This window comes from Acinonyx jubatus, chromosome A1, assembly GCF_027475565.1.
Source record: "Acinonyx jubatus isolate Ajub_Pintada_27869175 chromosome A1, VMU_Ajub_asm_v1.0, whole genome shotgun sequence".
NCBI classification, from domain to species: Eukaryota; Metazoa; Chordata; class Mammalia; order Carnivora; family Felidae; genus Acinonyx; species Acinonyx jubatus.
The window spans coordinates 38,921,206-38,946,510 of record NC_069380.1 but is presented as its reverse complement, the minus strand read 5'-3'; the positions used below and the strand labels follow the sequence as shown (position 1 = coordinate 38,946,510).

The 25,305-nt window shown below is 34.8% G+C and overlaps 1 long non-coding RNA gene across 4 annotated transcripts in view; it reads right to left on the bottom strand.

Moving 5' to 3' along the window:
* The window catches only part of LOC106970598 (uncharacterized), a 215,141-nt gene extending 190,584 nt beyond the window's left edge, over positions 1-24,557 (bottom strand). For all 4 annotated transcript variants that reach the window (XR_001429528.3, XR_008295831.1, XR_008295833.1 and 1 more), the window contains exon 1: positions 24,436-24,557. This is a non-coding gene — a long non-coding RNA (uncharacterized LOC106970598). The remainder of the gene's footprint in view (positions 1-24,435) is intronic.
* Positions 24,558-25,305: the final 748 nt, after the last annotated feature.

Genomic DNA, 25,305 nt, shown 5'->3' with positions numbered 1-25,305 from the left:
ATTGACAATTATCTTTTTCTATTACATTTTGAACTTTTATGCATGAAATAGTTTCTAGTTTTGTGTGACTACAAAGTGTCTGTTTAAGAACAAGTAGTGGTGATTTAGCTGTTCAGAGCTGTTTTTTGATAAATACTGTTGATGCAAAATGAACGAACCTTTTAGAATTTCTAAAAAAAAAAAAAAAAAGAAGAAAGAAAAGAAAAAGAAGAGAGTTTGAGGACAGCTGCCCAGGGTACACACTCTACACAAAGAAAAGAATGCTCTGGAGAAGGAACGTTTAATACAGGCTTATGTATGTTTTTCGTTTCATGAAGAGTTACAAATCATCATGATGAAGGACGGTTCAGAAAATTACAGACTTTATCTTGTGCTGTTAGTATGTGCAAAGTTGCAGGCTTTAGAGGTGTGGAAATAGAACTTCGGGAGATTATTTACTCCTATCTTTAGTCTGAACTGTTTCTTTAAGTTATTTGCTAACGAAGCAGGTGCTCAGGGCAGAAATAGAGCCCAAGCCCTGAAGTTTGGTGAAATCCTTTGGAAGCTGATAGAAGCATAGCTTCCTTGGGAGCCCAGGAGCAGGGCCCACAACATTAAAGGTTGAAAATTTCCTTTATCAATATAAACTCAAAATTTGATAGACTCTGTAGTACTCAAATGCCTTAAGACTAATCAACAAAATTGTATTCTACATGTTTTTCATTGGCTATACCAAATGGTACTTTTTTTAATGTTACAATAAAAGAAGAAAAATAAGAAAGGAAGAAAATAATGGTGGCAAGATGAAGGAAAAAAGTTACTGTGGAAATGGAATTTATGAGTTAGCAATGATGTCAACTCTTTTTTCTGTGTTCTATGGGCCAGAAAAATGATCCGTATTAATTAGACCTTAGAAATTAATTGTATTGTTTATTATATTAATTCTAAAGTCCATTGAAATTTAAATTTTAATATGTACTTCACTATTAAGCATTTCAAAACATGCATTAGGATTAAAACTTTGCATGTAATTTCTTGGTATGGAATGATTACTAATTTTTTCTGTAGACCATGTAACACATTTTCCTTTTTTTTTTATGTATATTCTACAAGTGAGCAATTTGGGATGTTTCAAAGTATCAACTCCTAAACCACTGTATTGAATGTGGTGAAGTTAGTAGATGTTAGAATAAATGAAGAATCAGCTAAAGAAATGAATTATTAGTATTATGAAAATTTCTGACAGGTGGTAAAGGCCCTAAGGTTATAAAGATCAATGTGCAGTATAGACATCCTTCAGATGTCAAAATCTTATTCATTCTGGAAACATAAAAATGGGAAAATGTGTATTAAGGGATAAAAAATTCTTTGTTTGCATGAAGTTTCTAGAATATATCTTTTACTTAGAGGAGTAAAATACACAAAACATAATCTATATTTTCACATAATTTATCATTTATATTTAATATTTTAAATATATATACTTTATGTTTTCCTTCATTTAAAAATATCTATTCTTATTTCAAAGCATTTTATATTTTCAGGTTTAAAAATTGTAAAAAGCCCATACCTTCTTAAAATTCCTAAATCTGTGCTTTTACAACCCTAGAATGAATTCATTTCAATAGGATAATCTTAAATAGTGGACATATTTGTAGAAAAATTCCAAATTATAAACAGCATTAGAAACATTGCTATTGTCAATTTTTCAGTATGGTAGATATATTAGTAAAATTTGGGTTTTCACATAATTTACTAAAAAGCAATCTAATTTGCAAAACAATAAAACAAGAATTTAGAAGTTTTATTAACTGATTATCTTAAGCCTCTTCAATATCTTAAATATTATCTTATTTAGCCCTTTCAATAAGTCCTTGTGTTATTATAATCCCCTCTTAACGCACCTAGCAACAACTATACAAGCCATTTAATATTGTCATTGTATTTGCTATTATCTCATTTAGTCCTCACAACATCCTGGTGTGAGGATTGATATCCATTACCCCATCATTTGATTGATTGATTTCAGTTCGCATAATATCAAGGATGAGAGCAGAGAGGCACAAAGAGGTTATTTAACTCACCTAATGTCAGCTAATTAATGGCCATATACACTTGGGGCTGTGCTGGAAATGATATTCTTTTGCAAATAATATTCTTCTCTTCAACCCTTAAATAGCCCCTACAGTTTTTTTTTTTTTTAATGTTTATATATTTTTGAGAGAGAGAGAGCAGGGGAGGGGCAGAGAGAGCAGGAGACACAGAATCCAAAGCAAGCCCCAGGCTCCAAGCTGTCAGCACAGAGCCCCATGTGGGGCTCACACTCAAGGAACTAAGGAGATCATGACCTGAACCAAAGTCAGATGCTCAACCAACTGAGCCACCCAGGCACCCCACCCCTACAGTTTTCAAAAGCATTTACCTCAATCTTTTTCTCTCTTGTATCCCTCTGTCTTTCCCTTCTCTCCATTCTGCTATGAGAATTTGTTTCTCCTGCAGGTAGCAGTTGAGTTTGATTTTAGCACTACCGGGTTTCCTTAATGACATCGAATACTTGCACATATTTAGAACAAAGGGTTAAAATTATGAAAAGAGCCTAAATGTCCATCAACTGATGAATGGATAAAAAAACTGTGGTTTATATACACAATGGAGTACTACAGGGCAATGAGAAAGAACGAAATATGGCCCTTTGTAGCAACGTGGATGGAACTGGAGAGTGTGATGCTAAGTGAAATAAGCCATACAGAGAAAGACAGATACCATGTGGTTTCACTCTTATGTGGATCCTGAGAAACTTAACAGAAACCCATGGGGGAGGGGAAGAAAAAAAAAAAGAGGTTAGAGTGGAAGAGAGCCAAAGCATAAGAGACTCTTAAAAACTGAGAACAAACTGAGGGTTGATGGGGGGTAGGAGGGAGGGGAGGGTGGGTAATGGGTATTGAGGAGGGCACCTTTTGGGATGAGCACTGGGTGTTGTATGGAAACCAATTTGACAATAAACTTCATATATATATAAAAAAAAGAACAAAGGGTTAATTAATACAAATCTTCTGAGCTCTGCTCATAGTCTTCAGATACAAATGCTTAAGAACAACCTTTGCTGTTTGTCATTATTATCCCCTTCTGAGTGAGGGAGAGACAATATAACTTAAGGTATTTTTTCATAGATATCAGTTTGGCTTTATAAACTGAATACCATGAGCAAAGAAATTAAAGAATGATTTATGAATCTATCCTTATCCGTGACATAGATATTTTAAAATATCATGCTATTTATTGTCTTTAGACTACTCATACAAAAACATATCTATCTTCTAAAATCGTCTTCATAAGTAATTATGAATATAAGTTAGGAACAAGAGCCTAACTATGTTGTCCTGGTTTCTGCTGAGAAGTTAGTCCTTAGAACGTAATGGTGGCATTCTAGTCAGGGCCGCTACACTTGGGCTTTTTCCACAGTGAGCAGTAATCAGTATTTCTGAGCAGCTGCTGTGATTTCAGACTCTCTGATAAAGGTTTCAGTATTTTCAGACTCTGTTCTGATCGAGTCAAGATATCAAGTTTTGTCAAACTGCTGAGATATTTAGAAACTCAGCAATCGGATTCACTAAATAATCCTTTACAATAGCGACAAGACTCCTAGGACACTTTCCTTTTTCAATAGGTTTAGGTGAATCATTTGATTGAGCTTGACCTCTTGTCTTCCTGTACCAGCTAAGACAGATTCCTAATTTAAAAATACCTGGGGAGTAAAATCGGTAGCATCTGGAAGGGAAGGCTTTGTAGCATCTGGAGTGATGAGAGCTTTTGATCCCATTTCCCTGTAGGTCTCTGACTTTGCAATTACATTTGAAGGACTTTTCTGTTGAATAATAGTTCCAGTCAAAGTGATATAATCACAGGCAAACACATGCACATGCACACATACACACACATGCACACACACAAATTCTAAATGGAGACTGCTTTTCCTTGTTATTTTTCTACAAAAAATAAATGTTATTCCTGCCTTACATAGTTATATTCAGCTTATTTATGGTGCTTTGGCTCTTATTAGGAAGTTCACAAATAATCTTTATCTAATATATTTTTGAATTTTGTAACACTTGCAAAGGGTGGAACATACCATTATCTAATATATGCAGCTAAAATACTTTTTGTTAACACCACCAAGCATGGAAGGTGGCCATTCTTTTAATTCTCACAGTTGACTGCATTCATTTCACAATCAGAGAAACAGTTTCTGGAAATTATTGTCATATTTTCACTGAGAAGTAGCCAAGCACAATGATAAAACAGGGAAAGACAACGGGAACTGCACAGTGTGCCTCAGGGATGGCTTTACTGAGGAGGGGGCATATGAAACAAGACCTGATAAGGATGAAGTAGTCAACCAGGCATGTCTGGGAAAGAAACCATTGAGACAAAGGGAAGAACGAGACCAAAGACTTGAAGCAGGAGTGTGCCTGACAGGTTTGAGAAACATGGAGACTAGTGTTACTGAGCAGAATGAGCAAGAGGGATGGTAGGAGGCATAGAGAGAGGGGGAGAAACAAAGGCACTGATGTTCCGGGATTCTGCCAGGAGTCTGGCTATTACTGTGAGAAGATGTTAAGCAGAGGAGGGACATGATCTCACCTACTTTTGAACAGGATCACTCTGACTCTTATGTAAAAAATAGAGCGAAGGGATGCAATGGTGAAAAACGAAAAGGATAGTTTAGGAGGTGATCACAGTCACTCAAGCCAAAGATGCTGGACACTTGGCCCAGAGTAGCAGTTGAGGCATTGATAGTACACGCTTGTTGATAGAATCCAGCATTAGCTGTGACTGGATATGATAACCAGCTGAATGTAGGGACACATTCAATAAACAGCCACACCAATAAAGGATGATTCAAAGGTTTTTTGGCCTGAAAAACTGGAACAATGAGGTTTCCCTTTATAGGAGATAATGCTGTGTTATTCTTAAAATACCTCATCTGTGATAATGGAAACAACACCAAGGAAACTGGTGCTCAAAATTGTTTTCCTTCACAAGCCTGCAACGTTCTCTGCAACTTTAGCTATACTTGAGAGTGAGGGATTTTCTCCAACGGTCTTATCTTAAAATAGAGATGTTTCTTGTGTAAGGGATTAATGTAATAACAGGAAAACAGCACCCATTTAACAAAGGAAATAAACTGTCAAATTAGTGAGCTGTTATCCATCCAGATTCTGAGGATTTAAACTATAGAAAAATGCACAGAGGATACAATAAAGGGTATAGAATTGATATCAGGAAAGCTTTATGCAGTATTAAAAGGTAGCAAATCCTGAAGCTAGGATGAAGGCATTGAAGGCAATTAGAACAGTGGATGAACTGTATAAGATGCATTTTGCCTATATAAGTAATTTACTCTATCACGCTCTCAACCTTTGGTAATTAAAGACTGAAAGTAAAATGAACAACACAATGGAAGCTTATACTTCGTTTCCAAAGTGGATGCCATACTTTGCATGCCAGGTTATTCTTTCATAGGACATTGTTAGACATTTAAATGGTATAGAATAGTCAGAAAAGTGGTTTTATGGGTGGACACATCAGATCAAAAACTTATCTTGTTACTATAAGAATTCTAAACAGCTAAGATTATTTTGTTAGTATTTCCATGTGATAAAATGGAAAATATAAAACAGTGTAATTTAGCAATATTTAGTGATAGAGTCAGTTGTACTTACACCTAATGTCAATACATTTATTCCTATTACACCTCTTTTTAAAAATCTCTTGAATTCTTCAAAACTGAATATAACTGACCATCACATTTGTTTTTGTTTGGTGGGTTTTTTTTAAGTTTGTTTATTTATTTTGAAAAAGAGGGTGAGTGGGAGAGGGGCAGAGACAGAGGGAGAGAGAGAGAAAATCACAATGTGAGGCTCGAACTCACAAACCCTTAGATCATGACCTAAGCTGAGACCAAGAGTCGTCGGACGCTTAAACGACTGAGCCACCCAGGTGCCTCTGACCATTGCATCTGAATCATTTTCTACACACGGCATTTATTGTGGTTCCCTTCAAGTGTATTACATTTTTGCAGGGCATGTTTTTTTATAAGAATACTTGGGTTACTATTAGATTCTGTACTTTAAATTTTTATTTTATTTGTTATATTTATGATTTCACTACAGCTACTATTGATTTAACTATGCATAAGTATCTCCTCTAGCATTGAAGGAATTAGCCCTTTTGGGTGAATTTAACAATTAGTAGTAAATATTACACTTTTGTGTACATGGAAACTCAAGGCATGAATGTATTTTTTTCTAACAAAGAACCAAAGATTGGCTACCTTGGAAAAATATAAAAGCTAATTCCTCTAAGTTGTCTTTTGCAGCTTTTCTTAAAGTATTCTTTCAAAGAAACATACTTGGGGTGAACTTTTCTACTCCAATTTATTTATTGTTTTGTCCAATTTATTTATTGTTTTGAAATTAAGTTCAATACATATTTTTGAATTGGTTATATACACAAGGCACAGTTTTAGGTATCATGTAACCTTTCGTTAAGGTTGCTATTTAATCAAAGGTGTCCATGGTACGAGTAGCACAGATTAGGGGATCACAAGGTCATATTTCTCTTTGATCCAAGGTCAGAAAATAACACTCATGGTATTCTCATCCAAATTCTCTGTTACAAACCCACAGACTGAATATAAGATTTTATATGAGAAGACTTCACCCTGTTACATACAGATCCAGCCCTGTTCTCTGACACAGTAATGTTCCATAACAATGTTAAATTATTAAATAATCAGGTCACATCACCACCTTGTGATCTCGAACAAGTAACTGACCACTTCTCAGCTTTCGTTTATTCAGATATAAAAAAGAGAAATTAAAAGACATCCAGGCAATAGAACAGGTGATATATGAATGATATTAAAGGGTTGTATTCCTTAAGTCATTTTTCTAATTTCAGATGAAAACGTTAGAAAAAAATAATTATTTTAAATGTTTATTTATTTATTTTTGAGAAAGAGAGAGAGAGAGTGAGAGAGCACACAAGAGCAGGGGAGGAGCAGAGAGAGAGGGAGAGAAAATTCCAAGTAGGCTCCTCACTGTCAGCACAGAGCCCGACACAGGGCTTGAACTCACTAACCATGAGATCATGGCCTCAGCCGAAATCAAGAGTCAGACGCTCAACTGACTGAGCCACTCAGACACCCCAGAAAAAAAGAATTTAAAAATAAGTTTTAGATACACATTCACATCCAAGACTACCTAACATGAGTTATATTCTTTGCCACTCTGGATTGACCATGTGCTCATCTCCGAGGTTCCTTGGAGCATTACAAGGCCTTTGGGCCAATACTGTGGAATATATTCAATAAAAATAAATAATGTTCTGTAACTATAGGTCTGTGAGTTGCTTGGGGTACTTCTATAGTACCACCCTGTCAGCATTAATTAGTAACAGTGACTGGACTTTTGATTTGAGCCTGGTTTTGGTGAAGCCTGAGGGGTTTTGACAGATTAGGCTGGTCATGTAACTGGAATGTGCTTACATAACCAGCTTACAAAAGAGATCCCGGCCCCGTGCAGACTTTGGACTTCCTGGTACTGAAGGGCAAACACACATGCAGAAGGTGGTTCGTGATGTGCAAACCTGTTTGATGCAGCAGTGCTAAAGATGTCCAAGCCTGCCCCTGAGATCTCAGGACACCTTTTCCAGTGCCAACCCTTCTCTTACTGCTTGTGTCCTAAATCCTTTGCTTGAATAGGAAAGTTATTCAATGAGTGTGAATATTTTTCAGTATCGTGGGTCATTTTAGAGTAATCAATGCATACTTCATGCAAAAACTGAGGCAGGTAAATCAAGGTAGACGTAAAAATGGAATCCAAGTCAGAAGTGTAGGTAGTGGAAGCTAACATTTCTCAATGATCATAGGACATGGCCATAGGTTTTAAAGGCCTGTGACGAGGAATTTAAATGCCTCGTGTATGAGGACGAGGGGTCTAGGAAATAGGCGCCTTTTAGCTGAAAAGCTCTGGGGCTAAAATTTCTTATAATACCCACAGTCACAAAGCATTGCCTTTTCTAGGAAATTAGAGCTAATAGAATTTATGACGTTTTCCTGGAGAAGTGACAAGAAGGATTGAAGCATGGACCATTCTATGGATAGAAAAACAGTCATTTGCCAGACTGAAACTGTTGTCCTCCATCCATATTAACACCAGTTTCAGACTAGCTTCTCTTTATAGTCTCAGGAGATGACTTACAAAATCCACTTGCTGCATATGTCCTTGTTTATCTCCAAAAGAGAGAGAAAGATAATGTAAGGTGCTCTCCTAGAAAAGTGAAAAAAAAAACAACAAACCAAAAAACAGCAACAGCAAAAAACCTTATCCAGACACATCTAGACTGTGAATTGGGTCACATCCCCACCCCCTAGAGCAATTACTGTGACTGCAGAATGAGAATGCATGGATTTGGGTTAGTTTCTTCCAAAGTACACAGGATGCATAGATGGAGATTTATAGACCAAATGAGGATGATCAAAGTAGAGGGAAGGCAACTACATTTTCTATTTCACCAGGAAGGTTAACAACTAAGCCTTAGAATGGGTACAATGAGCAAAACTTTGCCAGAGCCCTCAGCAAATGTTTCTTAAAATTCTCCTTTATAAGGGAAGTACTTTTTACATTTTTGACGGAAAGGAATAAAGAATATATTTTACATTGCAGGCCGGTATGTATGTATGTATGTATGATTATATATATATATATAATATTATATATATAATATATATAATATAATATATATAATCTGTGTATCTATTATTATCTAAATACTTATAATGAATCAAATAATCAGGAAAAAGACCCTTATTTAAATATATGAGCTTTATTTTCTCTTCTATTTTATTCATTTTTATAATTCTGGTTTTAACCAGTAAATTGATGTAATCATATACTAATGGATCTTCCCCCTGCAGTTTGAAAAAGTCTGCATTAGGATGTGGATATATAATATATATATCAAAGATTCCCCATCTTACAATTAGTTCCAAATTTTAATTTCTGTAAGAGATAATGTCACTGGCCTAAAGTCAGTTATTATGGCTATGACTTTGGGAACCCACCCCAGGCTACACTGGCTATTCACAGAAGGAGGAAATATATGAGCCCAGCAGCTATTCCTAGAATTTTCTGTTACAATATCGTTTCCACAGGGAATAATTATTTAGTAGCCTGTAAGACACTTCCATTGTATTCCAACATCCCCTCAACTGACCTTGAGCACTACAATTAGTTATAGTTTTTCTTTTTGACAGAGTATCCTTCTATTTCTTAAACATCCTGGACTAAATTGAATAAGAAAGTTTAGGGGAGCGGTTCTGAATTTACTTGTTCTGTGATTGTGTGTGTGTGTGTGTGTGTGTATCTGCTTGTCTCTCTCTCACTGAGTTAGATAGGAATTAATCTTTTTGGTTTTTTTTTTTAATTTTTTTTTCAACGTTTATTTATTTTTGGGACAGAGAGAGAGCATGAACAGGCGAGGGGCAGAGAGAGAGGGAGACAGAATCGGAAACAGGCTCCAGGCTCTGAGCCGTCAGCCCAGAGCCCGACCCGGGGCTCGAACTCACGGACAGCGAGATCGTGACCTGGCTGAAGTCGGACGCTTAACCGACTGTGCCACCCAGGCGCCCCTGGAATTAATCTTTTTGATCACCAAGTTATACAGCAGGACTTGACATGTGTTATTCTATTTAATCCTCTCTTGGTAACCTGGTGAGGCTGGCATTATTATCTCTAATTTTACAGATCAGCACACAAGGCACAGAGAGTTTAAGGGGGACACCACAGATCACACACCTGGTTAGTGATGAAGCTATGACAGGAATCCAGTTCCAAAAGTTGTATTATTTTACTGTGCTTCTTGGAGCAGTGGGGGAGGTGGGGGGGTGGGCGAGAGTGTTACTCAAATTCATGTACTAGTTCAGTGACTTTATTCAGGGAGGAATTAATGGGGTTTCTGTCTTAATCCAGTGTACAAAATCTGGCAAATGCACTGAAAGAGACACTGGAAATCATCCAGTGTGTTTGAAGTACAGAAATGCCGTGCCTTGTTTTAATTAGAGCAAAAGGCAATATTGTTACTGGGGTTTTTTGTTATTTTATTTTATTTTATTTTTTTGGTTTGAAATCAAAGGTCTTCTGTACCTAGTTTTATTCTGTGAAGAGTGTAACATAGAAACCAAGTAAGGGGAAAACACATAGAATATTGTTGTCTTGTTGTTTATAATCATACACTTTTAAATATTAGTGCAGAAAAACAGAAGACATAGCCTTTGGGTAAAACATAGTCAATAAGAATTAGACCTCCTTCCTATGTAATTATGCAGGTAGTAAAAGTAACCAATTCACACAAATCTCGCTCTCCATGTTTTGCTCCTATATATGCTGAAGTCTGTTTCTATGACTAGTCAGTCAAAGCTTTTAATTAAAAAAAATCATTATTTCAGTTCAAGAGCAAGATATGTCAGTGGGACTGACGACCTCCCTATTTTTCAACAGAATGATGAACCTCTAAGGTTGATTCAAGCTCTGGCACTCTTATTAAAAAGCCCTTGACAAAGGTACCAAGTTTTGAAGTAATCCTATCCTTGAGGAGTGATTTAAGAATCTTGGTTTAGAGTTATTGGCTTGCTATTTTTAGAACTCCCCTTCTCATGTATCTTTATTGATTCAAAGTGTCATTAAATTTCTGGAGCTGTAAAGAAATTGTCTTCTCACAACTCAAGGATTTTCTACTGTGGACAAAATCTTGGATGGTTCAGTTTTTCATTTTATGGAACTGAGGGAAATTGCTCAAGTGAAGTTTAAAGTGCTGAGTTAAGAAATAGCCTTGAATTTTTACTAAGTAGACACAATATTTATAGTTGACAGTATTTTTGGAGCTTCCAGGAAAATATTTGTTTTCAGATCCACTTAACTAAGAGTTAGTTATTAAGAGGGATAGGGAATGCTTTTGTTTGTGCATGCTAGCTTAACTCAAAGTAAAACATGAATACTTCAGTAAGAAATAAACTGAAATAAAAAATATCAGAACAATGTAATCTAGAAAAAAGCACTGCTCCAGTATAAATTGTATCTTTTAAGCACATGATTCTGGATGAGGTTGAATTTCTGTAACAGTTGGTTTAGCATGGACTTCATTTAGGAAAGTGTACCCTTACCACACTGGAGCAAACTGGTGCCCTCTGGTGCATACAAGGTGGTTATTGACCTCGTACGTGCCATGGGAAACAATGGTTAGAGTGGAAATGCAGATTGCACGAGGGAAACATTATATACTGAAGGAACACAGAGAACTCTAACATAAATGTAAAAGCTGGCATGACATTATTATTGCCAGCAGTGAAAAGAGAAGAAAGGTGCTGGAGACAGTAAGGTTGGTGACAGCAGATGGGTGAGAAAAAAGAGAAGAGTAAATTTGTGAGCAGGATAGATAGTAACGTGAGTGTGTCCTCTTAAGTTTTTTTGTACTCAACCAATGGCTTATTCTAGGAAGAATGAAAAGTAGAGAAGGGAGGGTATGTGCTAAAGTAATGCAAGTAAGATGTAAAAAAAAAACCCAATTTATTGCTTAGTTCAATAAATATTCATTTCTAATTCACATAAAGATGGACTTGTAAACCTATTCCTGAATTCAAGTGTCACACTGAATGTCCTGCCTTAAGATTTCAAATCCTGAATTATATTTTAAAGGAAGCTGGCACCTCTTAGAGGAATGGGTAAATGGCAAGAGTATTACAAAGCAGTTAGATTTATGAGTAGAAAAAAGAAGAAAAATAGGAAGCAAACTGAGTAGTTTTGAACATTTAAATATATTTACTCTGAGGAAAATACACCACTTTCTAGCACAGCATGGATGAGAATTAAGTGCCCCTGTCCTGGAAAGATGTATCTGTTCATGACATCCTGCCTCCAGTCTGGTGGTGGAGGAATAACACATTCTGACCCTCAAACAATACTGTTCCTTCTAATCTCAGGGCCCTGTCGAACCATAACAGTTCTGCCACTCCAGAAGGGAGATGGTTCTTAAAGAATGACCACAGTGTACAGGAATTTAATTAATAGGTAACTACAAGTGCAACTTCTGGTCCAGCTGCAGCTTCTTTACTGGAGAAATCGAGGCAACTTCTGACATTTAGTGCTAGTGGTTTAGCAAACGCTTTTCCTCTACTCCAACAGAAAGCCCGACACCTTATGTCTACATCAGTCAGGCTCCCATAAAATAACAGGAGATTGCAGTGGAAAGAACTTCAAGGCTCGGGTACTTTTTAAGAAGTCTTCAGGGAAACTCAAAGGCAACAGGGCAAACAGAAAACAAAGGCAGCAGAGGAAATCTTAGCCGCTGACATCCACAGTAGCACAGACTGTAAACGGTCTAACTCCCAGCCAAATAAATAAAAAACCTCACATTAAAGGCCTCTTTCCTTTTACCCAGTACATTATGTTCAGCTTTCTACAAAAAATTACAAGGAAGTTAAAAGGCGTGAAACAGTCTGAAGAGACAAAGGAAGCATCAGAACCAGACACAGATATGGCATAGACTTTGGGATGATTAGACAGGGAATTTAAAATAACGTGATTAGTAATGTGCTGAGGACTCTAAGAGAAAAAGATGACAATGTGCAAGAATAAATGGGTAATGTAAGGAGAGAAATGACTCTCAAAAGAATCAAAAGAAAGCCTAGGAATCAAAAACTCGGTAATAGTGTAAGATAAGTCAATAAAAACTTCCCAAACTGAAAAGCAAAGAAAAAACTGAAAAAAACATGAAACAATATATGGGAACTCTGGGACAATTACAAAAGCTGTACCATAATGGAAATACTGGAAGAAGAATAGAGAAGAAAAGAAGAGGGAATATTTGAGGTTATAAGGGCTGAGAATTTTCTGTAATTAATGAGAAACACAGAACCATAGATACACAAAAGTCATAAAAACACCAAGAAGGATAAATACAAAAAAATCAACATGTAGACATATCATATTCAAACTGCAGAAAAATGAAGGCAAAGAGAAACATTTGAAAGCAAGCAGAGGAAAAAAACCTGTAGTTCTATGAGTTCTCCCTTTCCTGGCTTGAGTAGCGATTACTTTGTAGCATCCACTCTTATACTCATCACGATGCACATTTCATGACTTTTTCTATATACGTGTTATTCTTGCATATGAAATTTTATCAAAATAAATTCCAGGTGTGTTTTACTACAGAATCACATGCTCATAGCACTATTTGTGCTTTTAATGTTGTAACTCTGCAGGCCACGTGAATATAATTGCAATGTTATAATTATTTGGAGAATAATGTATACTAACCTCACAATTACCACTTTGGTTCACGGATTTAGAAAATTCCTTAGAATTGGGGCATCCGGGTGGCTCGGTAGGTTAAGCTCCAACTCTTGATTTCTGTTCAGGTCACGATCTCACGGTTTGTGGGATCGAGCTCCACGTTGTGCTATTCACTGCCAGCTTGGAGCCTGCTTCGGCTTCTCTCTTTCCCTCCTCTGCTCTCTCTCACACACACATACACCCACACACACACCCTCAATCAATCAATCAATAGAAAAAGAAAATTCCTTAGAATATATTAAAGCACAATCTGATCCATTATCAGTTGTCCTTTTTCTATAATTCCTGACGAGGGTCTATTCCATCTTCACTATTATGTTCCCCTTACCACTCTTTTGTACCAGGAATGGTGTTATTTACCAAGAATACAAATGTGATTGATTTGCAGTCTATTCTACAATGGCATGTGGGAGAAAAACAACAAAAATTTTAATAACGCTATTTTGAAATATAAATAAAACACTTGTAACTCACATAATATCACATAACATCACATCTGATAAATATGTCACAGAGGATATGGCTGAATAATTTTAATGAGGGTTGGGATATAGGACAATAGGAAGGGTGTCAAAATGATGAAATTCATTTTTAGCTTGTAGAGTAATATACAATCTTGAAAACTGCAGAGTCAAAGGAAATATAGTGGGGAAAAGCCCCCCAAAAAAGTGGGGTTATTTATTGCCAAGACGTATTTTATATGGGAAAATCATGTAATATAAAACCAAAATATAACTTGGGGCCAGTGGAGAAGTGTAAATGTCAAGGTAAATAGTTTTATGATGAAGCAGCTCTAATTATTAAAATATTTTCATAAACCTGGAAAATTCTTTTTATTATTTCTTGCCTAATTTCCCAGGTTATTACTGCTAGTATAATTTTCAAAAGATTATGGTATTAGACAGCTTGTCTTCATCATGACCTTAGTGAGAGCATTCAGTCTTTCATCATTAAGGGTTATGCTACCTGTGGGTTTTTTTAGAGGTTCTTTACCAGATTGAGGATGTTTCATTTACCTAGTTATGTGGAGTCGTTTTATCATCATAGGGGGCTCGTCGGCTTTGTTAAATGATTATATTCTGTGTTTTTTGAGATAAGCATGTGGTTTTTGTCCTTTATTATATTATTATGATGTATTACATTCAGTGATACTCAGATGTTAATCTACCTTTACAATTGGTCATGGCATATAAATTTTTATATGTTGCTGCACTCTGTTTGTTAGTGTTTTGTTGAGGAACTTTGTGTCTATATTCATAAAGGAACAGATAGAATACAGTAGCCTCTGACATTGAATTTAATTCAAAATTATCATTCTGTAGTGCCATGTCCATCTACTGCCTTCTGATTTACTTTGTTCCTGAGGCACTTTATGTAGATGATAGATAAATAGATGATAGACGATAGATAAGTAGATGATAGATAGATAGATGGATAGATGGATAAATTCTTATAAATGTTTCAAAAAATAATTTTAAAAATTCAATGTATTGAGAGTTCATGTGAAAATTTGATTTTAGTCATTAGAATTTGTTAATTTTTGTATTTTGTATTTGATATTTACAAGTAAGACACTCTAATTACGAAGTTTACCTCAACTGTGATTAATCAAGTTTTCAAATATATAAAATGGTAAATTCATATAATACATTTAAAAAACAACATCGTCTTTGATATGATTCACATAGGAAAATTTTAATTATCAACTAGGTAATACTGCAAATAAGAATTATGTCAATAATATGCTGAGCTCTTATTCTTGCTAAACAGGGATATAAACATTTAAATTTGACTGTTGTTTTGAGAATGCCACTCATCCAGAAGTCAGAAGAGTTTTAAAAATAGTTTTAATACATTTTACCTAACTTATTTTCAGAAAATATAATCGGTTGTGCAGAATGATTTATGTTTCAATAGTCACAAAGATTGATCACAAATATACTTTTGTATCTATCTTGCTGCAAAATAGCAACTCAGTGAGAAATGCTCTACAATTTCCAGGAGGCTTTTTTTCTCTTTGAAAAAAATTGTATCAAATTAGTATGATGTTTTGCATCAATATTGTAAATCAACAATTTCAACAACACAAATCAAATATGATGATATATCATTACTTTGGAGTTCATTTTTCATAGACACCCCTAGCATATCACTGACTTCATTCTTCCTCTTATTTCCCACCTGTTTCCTAATATTCATTCAAATAGCAATCTAATTTTGCTGCATAAATGCACATCTCTGTAATTCTTATCTTTTTTCTAGACATCTACTTCCAATTTAGTTATGGCCTGTGATTTATTATGATGTCTTAGAGTAGAGTAAGCATTGGAATTAGAAAACAGACAGGTTTTTGTGGCTATAACTGACTATTTGTATAAACCTGAGTGTGTTATCCAACCATCAAATCTCAGTTTGCTCATCCATAAAATGGGAATACTCATTGTTTTCATATGATCATGTCATGAGACAAAATGTGAGAATAGATTTAAAAATCTAGCATAGAATGAATTTCATGACAGATATTCTCTAAATGGCTATGACTTTTCTTGTGACAGGTAGTATAGTTGATTATTTAAAATACATAGTTTAGATTCAGCAATAACAATTCAAATCCAAGCTCCTATGTATATTTGGTAAGTATTTTTTTAATCCCCTAGATTATTCATCTGTAATATTGTGTAATTATAAGTGCTAGGATGAAAAGTAGAATAATAAATTGGAAAATTTTACCAGAATGCCTGAAACATAGTAAATTTTAATATTCTTTACTTTCCTGATCCCCCATTTTGCTTTCAGAATTATCTCTTTTTAAAATATATATACAGGTGTGACCAAGTCACTCTTAATAAACTCCTACTAAGATATAAATAACCAGTAATAAATATAATAAATAACCAATAACTTCGTGCTAGCACCTCCATACTTCTCTTGCCATTGCTCCCTATGTAGCAGTTTTTTATTCAGCATTCTTTTTACATGCCTTTCTCTCTACCTGAATGGTTTGTATGTTAATCGACGTGGAGAACATCTATTTCTCTAAGTTTTTTTTTTCAAATATCACTTACTCCACATGGTCTTATTTGTCCATTTCTGATAGATATATTAATCTTTCCTCTGGAGTGTCGAGTAATTCCTTGTATGTCTCTTTGTAGCAACTTACACTGCATTTGTGATTTATGTCACCATTTTTAATTCTTCTGCTAAATTAATGCCAAAGCCATTATAAGACTTTTGATTTGTTTGCCTTTACACTACAAGGTCATATCAGAGTGTCTCACAGATGGTAGGTTCTCATTTGTTGCGCTGAATTAAATAGTGGTTAGGCTATATAGCTGACATCTAGCCAGTTAGCATTTTTTCATTCATTCATTCATTCATTCGAACAATCTATTATTCATCAAATATTTATGGAACTCCCACTATATGCCTATTCTAGACTTACTAAATCGAGTAAGTCTAGATAAATCGAGTAAGATTTATTCCTTAAGGTCAATAGTACAAGGAAACGGGCATGTAACCCTGTGTGACTAAAATTTAATATTGGTGGAAGGAAAGTCTGGAAAGCAATCAAAGTTGAAACATGGTATTAGAAAAATACTAGCAAGTGAGGAAACGAAAATTGGGAGTTTATCCTATTCTTTCCAGGAAAATGTTTTAAAAAGGCTAATAAAAAAAAAGTGAAGTGAGTTATTCAGGCAGGATTTTTATGGCTTATTTAAAATGAACAAGGCTTGAACAGACTTATAAGGTGTTTTGTTTTTTTTTTTCTTGTAACACGTGATAGAAAGGAAGAGACTTACAAACGTAGGAGAAAATGGTGTTTGAGTGAGGCAGCATCTGGAAGGAAACAGGGCATAAATGCTTGGAGATAGCCCAAAGAGACCGTTCTTTCTGCAGTGTTGACATGATGGGACGTGAAAGTGCCAGAATGGATAAAGCGGATGGAGTCATGACTCTGGAGTGGTAAATGGAGGGACTTGATGCCTTCTAGTATAGTCTTCCATAGTAAGGGGAAGTAAATGACCTTAGTTTGCATGTCTTTATTCTCTTCTCCCTCTCTTCAGGAACAATCCAAGGAGAAGTTCATACCCTGTAACTTGCACCCTTACAGATTCTCTGAAAAGGCTCTAGCACAGGTTATCTATGGCCAAGATACTAGCCCCTGCATTATGGATGGCACCTGTTAGCATTATGCAGGACGTAAACATCATCTGCACAACTGTATGTGACACACAGCTGGTCCAAAAAGTTTTTAGTGCAGCTTCCAGTCATGTGTATTATATACTCTCTCCTCTTTCACTTAGTGTTTTTAATTTTAAAGTTCCTTGTGTCGTAGTCAGCAATACTAGCCAGTTCCTTCTTTTTTCATCTCATTAACTGTGCTTGAGTTTAGGTTATTTTTTAAAAAGCCATAATTACTTACATAATATCTTAAAATAAAAACTTTAAAAAAATTGCTCAAAGGTCATCTCCTTAGATAGGCAGGCCTTCAATAAACACACTATAGAAAATTGTTCTCTGCATCTCCTTTCCACACACACACACCACCCTCACTCTCTTACTCTCTGTTATTATCTGATATTACTAGTTTATTTTATATCTACTTTATTAAGATGTAAGCTCCATGAGGGTTACTATTTGCTTTTGTCTTTGATGTACCTGGCATATAGTAGATATGCAATAAATACTTGTTGGGTAGATGACCACTGAGTTAACCAAAAAATCCTCTGGATTATCCAATTAAAAATGGGCAGAGGACATGAAGAGTTTTCCAAACAAGACATACAGATGGCCAACAGACATATGAAAAGATGTTCAACATCACTAATTATAAGGAAAATGTAAATCAAAACCATAATGAGATACCACCTTACACTTGTCAGAATGACAAAAATCAAAAAGACAAGAAACACCAAGTGTTGGTGAGGATGTGGAGAAAGAAGAAGACTGGTACACTGTTGGTGGGAATGCAAACTGGTGGAACCATTGTGAAAAACAGTATGGAGTTTCCTCAACAAGTTAAAAATAGAAATCTTGTATGATCCAATAATTCCACTGCTGGGTATTTACATAAAGAAAACAAAAGCACTAACTCGGAAAGATATATGCACCCCTATGCTTACTGCAGCATTATTTACAATAGCCAAGATATGCAAACCACCTTGAGTGTTCATGGATAGATGCGTGGATAAAGAAGATGTGGTATATAGTTATACTATGGAATATTAGTCACAAAAAAGATCTTGCCATTTGCCACAGCATGGATGGATCTCTAGAGTATTGCAATAAATGAAATAAGTCAGACAGTGAGAGACAAAGATTCTATGATCTCATTTATATGTGGAAACTAAAAAGCAAAACAAATTAATAAACAAAAATTAGAAACAGACTCATAAATACTGAGATTAAACTGGTCGTTGCCAAAGGGGGAAGGGAAGGTGAGGGAATGAGCGAAATAGGTGAAGGGGTTAAGAAGTACAAACTTCTAGCTTGTAAAATACTCATGGGGATAAAAAACACAACATAAGGAATATAGTCAGTAATATTATAATAATGTTTTATGGTGACCAATGGTAATTACATTTATTATGGTGAGCATAGTGTAAGATACAGAATTGTGTAATTACCATGTTGTACACCTGAAACTAATATCACATATGTCAACTATGCTTTAAAAAACCCAATATTTTGAAGAAAAAATATTTCATGAGTCTGGATGATCAACAACTTTGTTCAGATTTTTAAGGCATTTTATGCACCTTAAAAGCTGTTTGTGGCTCACAGTACTCATTTCTCTCCCCTCATTATGCTGGCCAGTAATCTTAAAAACAACTTGATGTGATCAAGGAGAAAAAATAAGACATAGTTGCATATACACTTACTGGCAAAAGGGACACTATCACCTGGATTTTTCAATCATATTAATGAAATTTTATATGACCAGAAACCACACAATTTTTAAACCTTTTATTTCCAACTGCAAAGACAATATAACAATGTTTACTCCAAGCCAGATACGCTTCTGTGAGCCTGATCTAGATGTCACTTTGGCAATAAAGACATTATTATTATTATTATAGATAATAATATATATCCTATTTATGTAGGGTGAATATTATTGTAAGAATATTTCTAGTAAAAAAATCATAATTACATTTTAAATATCCAAAACACTGGCATTAATGTGTTTTCAGAATAAAAAAAGATCACATCTGAGCAATGAAATATAGGTTGATATATTTTGAATCATTTAAACATAATTAGATAACAATTCATTATAATATGTGAGAGTAATTTACTTTCAAAATAAAAAATAATTTAAAAATGAACAGGGTAATAAAAACATTATTAAACCATTGATAAAGCAAATTTAATATAATTGGTAAGAAATGTTAAGGATGTAAGGAAGAAATGTTCAAGCTTATTGTAGCTTTTAAATTAAACATCCAATTTCACAGTAAAGAAACATACCTTACTGACACATTTCTATTGACGCTATAGATACAAATAACTTTTTGGAAAATATGTTGGTAACATAGCCTTAAAACCTTAAATCATTTATACCATTTAGACTGAATGTTTGTGTCCTCTCAAAATTCAGGCATTGAAGCCTAATCCCCAAAGTGATGGTATTAGGAGGTGATTAGATAAGGGTGGAGCCCTCATAATTGTGATTAGTGCCTTACAAAAGAGACTGCATACAGCTCTCTAATCCTTCTGCTATGTGAGATCAGCACTACAAGACTGGAAGACAGCTGTCTATAAACCAGGCATGGAGCCTTCACTGGACTTTGAATGTGTCAATGCCTTGATCTTGGACTTCCCAGACTCCAGAACTGTGAGAAATAAATATCTGTTGCTTATAAGCCACCCACTATATGGTATTTTGCTATAGCAGTCTGAAATGGACTAAGAGAACCATTTTGGCCAATAATTCAAATCTAATAACAATTTATACAATGTCATAGGGAAAATAATGTAATTTAAATAAAGAAGATATTTCAAACTATATTATCTGTAATTATAAATATGTAGGAAGATTTCCAAATATCCAACAATAGAGAACTAACTCAGAGGATCAGAGTATACCTACTTTAGCTTGAGATTGCATACATTAAAATTGAAATTAATAGACTACATGGAAACATGGAAAATGTATATACAAATTACTATGAGCAAAAAAAGTACATAAAATTTTATATCCTGTAACAACTCCATGAGAAGGGAAAAATTGGGAAGAATAATCATTCATCCTGCTACAGTAATTCTGTTAGTATAGTGCTTTTATGAGTGGTTTTGTTTGTATGTTTGATTACTTCCATATTTTATATTATATAATGATATTTTTATGCTGAAAAAAATTATTATTTTTTGACATTTAAAAAGCCCTAAGAAAATTAAGATTAGGAAGTATTTCTTTTTTATTTAAATATTTATTCCTAGTGTTCTATCATTTGAATTATTCCATAAATCATCTTTTAAAAACATATAATGGAATAATTCTTCCCTTTTCTGTCTGGAACTTTATCACATCACAACTCTGGATTAATGATTTTCTTTTAAAATAACTTTATTGGTTTATGCATTTGATCAATCTATCCTTGGCACTATAAATGCACTAGAAAGGAACCCAGGGAGCATTCTTAAGTTGATATATAGCTCTTAGGCTCAACAATTTGCAAACCCAGCAAGTTAAACTACCAAAGAAAAATTAATAAATGTAGGAGTTATTTTCTGTTTTTCGTATTACCCTTGCCAGTTTAAAATAGAATTGCCACAGAAATAAATTTTGCTTACTTTACCTGAGTAATTCAAAGAATGATGGACAGAAAGAAGATATTTTTGTTAACCATATATCTTAATTTTTCAAAGTGCTATTTATATATATATATATATATATATATGTATATATATATAACATATATACACACACACAGACATATATAAATTTAAAACAAAATAAATACATACACATACAAACAGACACGCATACACTTGAAATTTGATGGAGAACACACATATATTCTCTCAGGTAGTTTTTTCCATTAAATTTCATACATATGATTTATATTTTTCTGATTTTCCATGCGTTTGATACGAATATGTGTGTGTATTCTATCAAACATATATATTGAATGTATCTGACTATGTGTCCCTTGGATTTCAACATTAGTATACTGCCATGTGATGACATCTTTCAGCCAGAAAGTAGTTTATAATTGAAGATACTTAACATAATATATAATTAATTACTTAATTTAAACCTTTATCAATTTCATGATCACTAAATACCTTTATTTTTAGTTTGACATATATATATATATATATATATATATATATATATATATATATTTAATGGAGAATGGATACAGGCAGGTTTAGTCACTGATGATAGCAATCTGGGAATATTTGTGTGTTTGTGTGTGTGTGTGTGTGCGTGTGTGTGTGCATGTATACTCTAGTAACCCTGCTTTTGAATAATGTTCTGGAGAAATATGCACATAGATTTATAAAGTATATATGCAAAGATATTTGTAGCGCTTGTTTGTGGTGGTAGAGTGTAGGTGGCAATGTGGGTTTCTGCCATGTAGTACCAGGTAGTTGTTTGAATCATGAAACTCAATGCACACCCAACACCATGGATATAATTTAAAATACAGTGGGAACACACAGATGGTAACCACACTTAGTGTGGTGACCATTTTGTTATTTATATAAATGTTGAATCACGATGTTGTAAACTTGAAAGTAATGCAAAACTGTATGCCAGTTATTCTTCAATAAACAAACAAACAAACAAACAAAAAATACCCCCACAATGCTTAATGAAAAAGAAAAATATATATACTGAATGACATATATAGATCGATATCATTGATTATGATTTAAAATAAATCTGAACAAAACAACCCAAAGGGGAGGATGCCTATTAGAGCAGTGAAAAATTAATAGGAAATGGGGACATAAATAAATGATACAGAAAATATAAACATCCTTGTCTCTTGTGATTGAAATGAAAATGTAATTAACTAAACCTTTTCTGTCAAAGGCCTTGATGGAATCTTAAGTTAACTCATGAATTCAACCAGATTCAACAGAGAAAAGCAATACTGCATTACAGTGTCTTCAATAAATTACTTAACTAATTTTAGTTTCAGTTATTCCTTATCTGTGAAGAAATTCTCTAATACAAAATTTCTAAAGAAAGCATTTTCAAAATATGCTTTGACTGAGATGGGGACTTTGAACCGCAATCCTCCAGACTTTGATGGAATCTCTCCCTGGGTACAAAGAACCAGATTAGATTTCCAGGCTCTCTTTTTGGTTGGTTTCTTGTCCCCTGCCACCACCAATATCACCTTAATTAGTTTAACAAAGGTGCTTCCTCAAACTCTGGGGGCAAAGTAGAATGCCTAATTATATGTAGTTTTCCTTCAAGCTTGTTCAAAGACACCTGCAGGGTTATGTTTGTTTAAAACTGTATCTGGGGAGACACACACTTTGGCTTGCCGAGCAGACTTGGTAACAGTGGTAAGTAGTTAGGGTTGGCTTGCTTAAGAAGTCACATGAGGGACCAAATCATCTTCATGTATATTCAGCAGAGATCAGTGAGTATCCACAGGGAAATAAAAACCTCTTTAAGAGAATAATTGAAAAGGAAGACAATTGGTTTTATAGATTTGCCATAATTGGGGAGGAAAATAGTGCACATAGACTGCATACGGTGGTTTGTTATAGATCTATTAAAAAAAATGAACAATGCATTATTGTTCTTCGAGATACCTAATATCAAGTTTAATCAATACAATAACATTTAGAAACTTTGAGGGACAAGATTTCAGTTTCTTCTTTTTTTAATTTTTTTAAATTCATTTTTTAATGTTTATTGATTTTTGAGAGAGAGAGAGCAGGGGAGGGGCAGAGAGAGGGGGAGACACAGAATCCCAAGCAGATTCCAGGCTCCGAGCTGTCAGCACAGAGCCCGATGCGGGGCTCGAACCCATGAACTGTGAGACCATGACCTGAGCCAAAATCGGATGCTTAACTGACTGAGCCACCCAGGCACCCCTCAGTTTCTTACTTCTTAGTTATTGTTACCTCTTGATGTTTCAAGGGAAAAACAAGTGAATCCGAAGTTGTTCTTTCCAGACCTACCATTTTGGATCTAAATTACATCACTGTATTATAATTTTTGGATTCATCAAAATCTAAACCGTGTTGGTAGTTATAATTTTTTTCCCCTCTGGTGTCCCCATATTAGTTAGGAGGAAAAAAATGACAATATCTGTATTCCAGGACTTGATTAAATCTCAGATGACACTTTAAGAGAATTTTTTTAGAAAGAGCTTGAGTAAGAAGAGACGCAGCCACAATATAATCACAGCAGAGCCTCTTAATCCATTGTATTCAGGTAGATAAGGTTATTCAATTTTTCACAATATTTTAACTTGTGCCAAATTTGTCCATACAATTTGGAAACTACATCTAAGAGACTTCGTGCACATTGCCAGGCTGGGACCTATTTCTCACCTGGGAAGATGATATTTAGTTTCTACTCAGCAGGGAAAATAACAACAGCAATAACAGCAAACCCATGCTGCTAATCTCTAAGCACACTTTATCCAGGATTACAGTTTACCAGTCAGGAAATTGTTTAAACGCCTGGGAGGGCAACATAATCTTCCCCAGTGCATGCCCCAGGAAAGAATTGCCTGAGACCTCTTTGGCCTCTCCTCAGCAATTGGAAGGCTTTAGAAAATTTATTTATATTTATAAATATTTTTATGTAGAGAACACTAACTAATCCTATCTCTAAGAAGGAGCGTGGGAGATATTCTGTTAATTATGTTGCCCACCTCAGTTCTGTGACATGCAAAGAACGACTAAGTGATGAAATACGAAGATAAAAGGTATGAGAAGAAAGAACAGAAAACATCTACCCTAAATTCCACTATTATTTTTATAAAATATGTTAAAACACAAAAATGAAATATACCTCCTCAACATGTCTTCTCCATCCCAATCCTCCTAAAATGTAACTTACTCTATTCTCATGTGCATGAGTCACTGCAGTCATCCAACAACTACCCTACAGTTTTGCAGCTTTTCGGTGTATGTTCCACACTGCTTCTAAACTGATCCTTCTAAAGCCAATATCAGTTCTCTCTCTATTACAAATTAATTAGTTGTATCATCTTGCCTACAGCACAAAGTCTAAATCCCTCACTGTGGTATTTTTAGCTTTCTGGAAAACTCCATTCCTATTGGCTTAAATTGTATAGAAATTATTAACTCACATACTTGGAAGGTAGAACAGTCTTCAGGGTTTGCTCATTCCAGTGAATCAATAATGTAGCAAAGGCATAATTTCTTCTCATTTGTCCTATCTGCCTGTGTTAGTTTCAAATTTATTTAATGCATGTTCTATTTATGAACTTAAGATGGCTTCAAATAGATGTTAGATTATACAAATCTTCATCCATATTTGAGAAAAAGGAAATGTGATTTTTAATCATGAAAAGTGTCCTGAACTTCCTCCAGATTTGGCATATTGCGGAAAGTACTTAATCCTGAAGCAATCACTTCGGCGTGGGGGGGTGGGGGGGTGAGAATTTTTTTGATTGGCTCAGGTCAGTTAAACTGTCCCTGGCCCCTGGAACGAGAAGGGCAGCTAACTAATAAAGGAAAGATTCAGCGAATGCTGGAGAAATCACCACAATGTTTTCCACATGCTGCTAACACGACAAGAATGTCCTGTTTCTCTTCCCTTTGTTCATTTACACATTCAACATGTAACATGGTATGGTCCATTATATTTTCCAAACGTGTTTGACATGGTATGTTCCATTCCAAGTGTTCTTCTTACAAAGCCCTCGCTTTGAACCTGGGCAGTCCTTTGTGACCTAACCAAAGG